Genomic DNA, 7,715 nt, shown 5'->3' with positions numbered 1-7,715 from the left:
TACCAGTCCTGTTGCATTTGGGCACACCCTAATGACCTCATCATAATTTGATCATCCACAAAGATTCCCCCTGCCAAATAAGGTTATATTCACAAAAATACTAGAGGTTAAGACTTCAAAATTTTTGGGGGGAAGGCACAATTCAACCCATAACACCTGCTACATTCCCTCCTTGATTCCCTTCAGTGACAGATGATATTTTTTGTTTTGTTTGTGATGCTGGGGATGGAATCCAGGGCCTTTCACATGCTTAGTAGGCATTTCTATCACAGAGCTACATCCCTAGCTCTATTATCCTTCCTAAAAGTCAGATCATTTCAGTTCTCTGCACAGAATCCTCAATTTCCTATGTCACTCAGTAAAATCCAAAGTTAGTTTGCTTCCAACCCCTATATGATTGTCACTCCCAATCTCCTGCCATTATCCTTCTCACAACTGAAAGGAAAGCGAGGAACCAGGAGCAGGGTGAGTAAGAAATGAAAGAGGGAGACCAGTCAGAGCTGACAAATAAAGACCATCTTTCCATAGATGGAGAGAGGCAACACAGGCCTGGGGTTCAAGACCTTTATGGGGGAGGTTTGGGGATTAGAGCTGGGTAGGTCCTAATGTGGGCAGTGAAGGGTTGGGTTGGTATGAGGGAGCAGTGAGCCTTTCTCAGAAAGGACCTTGGGGGTGGGAAAGCAAAACTTTTTTCTTAAAATGGCGGCTGTCAATTAAGATGGCTGTCCAGGTGCTAAACAAGGACCTTCTAGTTTGGCCCAGTGGAAAAGCTTTATTTTGTCCTATAATTATACTCAGTGTATCAGTCTACTCCCATTACTATAACAGAATGCCTGAGACTGGATGGTTTTAAAGAACAAAAACTTATTCCTTGCAGTTCTGGAGGCTGAAAAATCCAAGATTGAGGCACCACTAGGTTTTGTGTCCTGAGAACCTGGTTTCTGCTACCGGGATGATGCTGTGCTCCTGTGTCCTCTGGAGGAGAGGAACCACCACGTCCTCAAACGGCAGAAGAGATGGTGGGAAATGGTGAGATCACTCTTTGCAGCCTCCTTTATAAGGGCGCTAACCCTACTGAGCCTTCAGGACTTAGCTGCCTGCTATAGGCCCCCGCCTCTTAATTCTGTCACAGTGTTGGTTAAGTTCAAGGTCTGAGCTTGGTTGGGCACATTCAGGCCTTAGCATCATATGACCACTACCATATCTGTGATTTAGAACATTTCCAGTTAAGCTCAAAAAACATTTTTGATGCTATTGTATTATTTTTAATTTATAATTATTCATTGCTAATATATGGGAATAACATTGATTTTTATACATTGACATTGTATCCTTTGACTATGCTAAAATTACACTCTCTAGCAGATTTTTTAGATTACTTGGATTTTCTATGCAAATGTTTGTGACATCTACAAATAAAATGATCTTATTCCTTCATTTCAATGTGTATGCCTTCTTTCTTTTTCTTGAATTGTTGAACTGACTAGGACCTAAAGCACAGTGTTAATAGTAAGTTGTGGGACTTGCCAACCTTGTACTTCAAAGCAAAATCCACTTGGTCATAACATATTATCCTTGTGTGTGTGTGTGTGTGTGTGTGTGTATGTTTTATTGATTCAGTTTGGTAAAGCGTTAAGTTTTTAATTAATTATTCATTTACTTATTTACTTTTGGCACTGAGGATTGCACTCAGGGGCACTCAGCCACTGAGCCACATCCAGCCCTTTTTTGTATTTTATTAAAGACTGGGTCTCACTGAGTTGCTTAGTGCCTCACCATTGCTGAGGCTGGCTTTGAACTCATGATCGTCCTGCCTCAGCCTCCCAAGCCACTGGGATTACAGGCATACTCCACTGTGCCCGGCTGCATTAAGAGTTTTTGTGTCTAGGAGCTAGGGATGTGGCTCAAGCGGTAGCGCGCTCACCTAGCATGCGTGCGGCCCGGGTTCGATCCTCAAAGATGTTGTGACTGCCGAAAACTAAAAAAAAATAAATATTAAAAAATTCTCTCTCTCTCTCTCTCTCTCTTAAAAAAAAAGAGAGTTTTTGTGTCTATGTTCATGAGTGACATTTGTCTACTTGTTTTCTTTTTCTTTTCTTTCTTTCTTTCTTTTCCCCCATTGCTGGGTGTTAAACAGGGCCTTGCGCATGCTAGATAAGCTCTCCATCCTGTATTTTTTCTTATAATGTCTTTGTGGTTTTAATATCACATAATGACTGCTCTTATGAATAAAAACTTGGAACATTCCTCCTTTTTCTTTACCTAGGTTAGTTTGTGTAGAATGGGAGTTATTTTTCTCCCAAAATGTTTGGGAACATTTTAGGAAAATGAAATCATCTGGGTATGAAATTTTCTTTCTGGGAAGATTTTAAACAATGAATTATTAATTATTTATTTTTTCTTTTTTTGAGAATTTTTTAAAATATTTTATTTTTTAGTTTTCAGCGGACACAACATCTTTGTTTTTTGTTTTTTTGTATGTGGTGCTGAGGATCGAACCCAGGCCGCACGCATGCCAGGCGAGTGCACTACCGCTTGAGCCACATCCCCAGCCCATTAATTATTTCTTTTCTTTTTCCTTTTCCTGGGATTGAACCCAGAGGTGCTTAACCACTGAGCTACATCCTTAACCCTTTTTATTTTTTATTTTGAGACAGGGTGTCACTGAGGCTGGCCTTAAACTTGGAATCCTCCTGCCTCAGCCCCCAGAGTCTTTGGGATTATGGGTGTGCACCACCTTCCCAGCTCTATTTCTTAAATAATTGTGAAGCTCTAAGCAACTTAGTGAGACCCTGAATCAAATTTGAAAAAAATAAAAAGGGCTGAGTCTGTGGCTCAGTGGTAAAGTGCTGCTGGGTTCAATCTCCAGTACCAAACAACCAAAAAAGTAAAATAGGAAGTTGGCTTAGGAATACCAGGAAGCATGTCCTCACAAGACTGCCCATCTCCCCAAATCTGGGGAGCATCCCAGGGCTGTCCAGCAGGGCTTTAGGCGAGCCTGCCTTGCCTGGGTGTCCTAGGAGCTTTGCTGAGGATGTTCAGTACGGGCAAGTTGTTCCTGTGAAGTCCTGTCTGTCCAGCAGAGAGATGGCTGCTGGTTTGTGCATTCAGACTCGGTACCAGTGAACTGTAGTGAGTTTGTTTCCTCTGCCCTCCAGCCTCTCCCTTGTACATGCCTGTCCAATACCCACTTGTGCAAACCTGCTCTTGAGAAAGTGTCACATTATGGGCCAGGCTATATGGGCAATGACCAAACAGACTCCATTTTACCCCGAGACTCCATCATATAAGAAATGCTTCTCCCGTGGGAAAGCCCTGCCTCTGTACCCATTAATAGTTACCTAGCATAAAATACTTGGCAACAGAAAATATTAATTCTTATACAATGTAAAATTGTTCTCTTGTTTCCATTTTTCTTGGGCAGTGTACCTTGTGAGAGATAGATTGTCTAGTCCTTAGTAACCATTCTCTAACTTTGTACCGAGCTAGGGTCATTTTGACCCACTTCCCTTCTGCTGGCTTGCTGCTATGCCAACCTGGAAAGTCCCATGGGAAATACCAATGTACCCATCGCATTGTCTCGCTATCTGCCCAGTTCAGCTTCTGTACCTGCTTGTTAGGAGCTGCATCAACCCAGATGTGGTTTTTGCCTTTAAATATCCTAAAATGCTCAGGCTCAGAGCTGTTTCTTGCAGAGAAAGTTATGGGTCCTGTGGGAGTACTCACCAGCTGGCTGGCTAAATAAAGACTCTTACATTTGTACAAAACTGGGACTTGGTGTGTTTCTGAGCAACCTTCCCCACAACATTGGCTACTTAATGCAGAAGTATTTTCAATCAAAGCCACAACATCTGGCAGAGTCAAGAGATCACTGCAGAAAAGATTTAATGATAGGAGGTCGAAGCTCTGCTCCACCACACAAACCCATTTGTTAACTGTTCTTCCTCCCCAATTAAAAAAAAAATCTCATTTTAAATTTCATTGGAGAGTTCTTTTTTGTTGTCTTTTTTCATTTCTTGATCAATTTGCCTCTATTTTTCTGCCACTTCCTGTATGTCAGAGATCTCTCTTTGTACCCATCTGTCCTAGCCTCAGCCCCTCTTTTTGCTCCTGCTGACGCTATGGCAACAAGATGCTCACAGGCATATCCTAGCATCCCAGGCCTCAGCTCCAACTCCTGGCTTTCTGGCCTTGGACTACCCTGCCGGTGGGAGGCACCTGTGGGTCTCTGCTCAGCCCCCAAGGTGCATGAGCACTCACGGACGGGCAAGGGAGTTATCATCATAGTGGGCAGCCAAGGTCAGGGAGTCTCTCCCACCCCTCACACATAAGCCTAGACCTGTCCTCACAAGGGCAGCAAGGCCAGCTCCAAGTTGCTCACTGTGCGCAGGGTAACTCCCTTTGTCCTCACAGCTCTGTGAGGCTGGTACTATTGCCCCATTATATAGGTATAGAAATTGAGGCACAAGAAATGTGCAGTAGTCCATGGTCACCCACTGTCAAGGACACAAGCATTCTGGCTTCAGTCCTCACCTGCACAGCCCTGCTTTCAAAAGGCACGTGTACTGCCTCTTTCCACTGGTGTCCCTGTTTACCTAGACCCACGGGTTCACCCTACAGAAGACACTTGTCACATGGCTGCACAGAGCACTCGAAGCACACAGGTTGACTGGTTAGATGTAACCAACTTGGTCTGTGTTAATGACTGACTTAATGTGTCAATAAGCAAACACCATTTTTTTTCATGAATATGTAATAGAAGAAAGTTGAATTGTCTGTGCTAATAGAACCACAATAGCTATCCGGTAAAAAGTGATATGATGTTCAGGGCTATTTTAAAATTTCAATTCAATGCTCACCTTAAAGAATGGAGAAGGGTTGGGGATGTAGTTCAATGAAAGAGCTTGCCTAGCATGCAGCAGGAGGCCCTGGGTTCCATGCCCAGCAACATAAAAAAAAAAGTGGAGAATTAAAATTCACTGTGATTAGCAACACTTAAGAAGTATCAAACTATCAAATATCATAAAACTAGAAGGGGATGTACGTGTGTATGTTTATTATGTTAGATTATCAAAATAGCAAGAATTAAATATTAATGTAATTCTTTGTGCTGGATAATTCCTATAAAGTAATAGATAATGGGTAATTTCCTGATGTTATTGAGTATTATATGGCATCTAAACATCTAAAGTTTGTCGGAGAGTGTGGAGAACTACGAATTATTACGTTAAACCCTCTGCAAATCTTTGCCACCACATCAGCATCTTTCTTAGTGGAAGGAAACATCAGCAGTACAAGGAAAAAAAATGTGTCCAACTTATGGTAAAGTGTCCACACAACAAAGCCCCATATACACGTGATAGCTCACTGCTCTCCAAGGTCACAGAACAGCTACGACAGCTGAGACTTGGGAGGCTGAGGTGGGAGGATCAAGAGTTCAAGGCCAGCCTGGGCAACATAGAGAGACTCTGTCCAAAACAAAAATTAAAAAAAAAAAAAAAGATAGGAAATGTAGCTTGGAGGTAGAGCATCCCTGGGCTCAACCAGTATAAAAAGAGAGAAAGAGAGAAAAGCTATAATAGCTTAAGTATGTAGATCATTTTGAGGTTTATCATTCATAATGTTTTCAAATCCTACTAGACTAAAGTTTTTGCACAAATGAAACATCTTCCAGCTGGTAGATATGGGGAAACATTGAGGTTCAAAGTGTCATGTACTAAGGGTGGGAAGAGATGACAGTTGCATTTGTTCGTATTTGCCTAGGGTATCTCTCAAAATCGATGCAAGAGGAAATTGCTTAAGTTAGTCTCTGGAAAGAGAAAATATTGCTTATGTACATATGTACTGCATGATTATATACTTGTGTATGTAGTTGTACATATGTTCCTCATATATACTTGATTGATGCATGTATACAGACGTATACTTAAAAAATTTTTTTTGTAGTTGTAAATGAACAAAATGCCTTTATTTTATTTGTTTATTTTTGTGTGGTCCTAAGGATCGAACCTAGTGCCTCACACATGCTGGACAAGCGCTCTGCCACTGAGCAGCAACCCAGCCCCCATGCATAGACTTTTGTGTTTGTCATTGTCTAGGCATATGAATGTTGTCTATTCAAAACAATAAGTGTGCTTTAGAACTTACACAGAATTGTATGTCTACACTGGGCAGATGGCCCAGTCTACCACATTCCCTTAGTGTCCATAGCTGACCAGTGCAAGTGGAGATGTACTAAGGTCTGACCTGGTCCAGGCCAAACCACTCTAACCCATGGGAGTTTGGAAATATCAGTGAATCTCAATGGAGTTGGAAGGTGGCTGGAATGGGTTGTCAATTGCCCTGCCCAGAGTGGAGTTTCTGAGTTCCTGGTCACACCTCCCTAGCACGGCCTTGACTCCTCCCCTCCTGGAGACCTGGATAGTCAGGTTTCCTTCAGTTTCCTGAGCTGCACGAACAGTCTTCCAGTAAATCCATGTTTACCTTAAATTAGCTCCAAATAGTGTCTGTTGCTTACTATAAAAACAATCTTGGCCAATACCATTATCTTTCTTGACTAACCCTTCCCTATCTTGGTAAAAGGGTTAATGTATCAACCAAACTCACAATCTCTGAACACAGTCCTGTAAGCCCCAGACCTCTTTACTTGGATTTCTAAAGTACCCCCTCACATTTATGAAAGAGCATTTTAAATGAATCCCCTACCGGAAGCCATTTCTCCCTCTTCACCTTACAGACTTAGAATAAGTGATCCTGGTGGCATCTAGACCTCTGGGTGGGGCTCCCCAGCCTCAGTGACACTCTCGATGCACAAGCACAGATTCACAGTTTCAGGTCCAGGAAAGATGCCAAGTATGGCCCTTTACCATGAAGAGTGTGGCTCTTTACCATCCTATGCCAGATGTCAGGAGTGTGTGCTCCCAGAAGCCTAACCAGTGGGTAGTCTTAATGTAACAACATGATATATTATTTCTCATTTTGGAACATCATCTACACAGGTGCTTTGGTAGGAAACTAAGGAAATATTCCTTGACATATACACTAATGCACTTTTGAAAAATTGTTCTAAAATACACATAACTTTTTTTTGTAGTTGTAAATGAACAAAATGCCTTACCCATTAAGTGCACAGTTCAGGAGCATTCTATACATTCAGGCTGTTGTACACCTGTGGCCACCATCTGTTTCCAGAACTTCCTCATCTTCCCCAACTGCAACGCTCTCCCCATTAAACACTAGCTACCCACTCCCTTCATTCTACCTTCTTTGTCTATGAATCTGCTGACTCTTAGGATCTCATACACATGGAATCATGCAGTATGTTTCCTTTTGTGACTGGCTTATTTGACCATCATCCAGACTCATTGAGTGGCTTCAGAGTGTCCAGGCAGGGAACATCCCCCAGTGAGCCCAGAACCTGGAGGCTATGGGAGTTGAGGGAGATAGGAATCGTGAACTCTGGAGAGACAGGTGGATTTGGAGGGCCTGCAGTTCAGGGTTCCATCTGGCAAGTAACTTGTGCTGTTCATGTGCATCTTGGGTATCAAATGGGAAGGAGTGGTCTGGGGAAGAACCTACCTTTGGCTAGGTTGGTCCCTGTAGTCTCACCCTCCATTTCTTCCCCATACTGAGGCCCAGGTAGTCTCCTTCATGTATTCAACTGGCATGCTAACAGGGGCTGGAGCCCTCAGATGCACAAATGGACAGTTCATGTT

This window comes from Marmota flaviventris, chromosome 4 (assembly GCF_047511675.1).
Source record: "Marmota flaviventris isolate mMarFla1 chromosome 4, mMarFla1.hap1, whole genome shotgun sequence".
Taxonomy (NCBI): domain Eukaryota; kingdom Metazoa; phylum Chordata; class Mammalia; order Rodentia; family Sciuridae; genus Marmota; species Marmota flaviventris.
Note: the sequence above shows the minus strand (reverse complement) of the source record.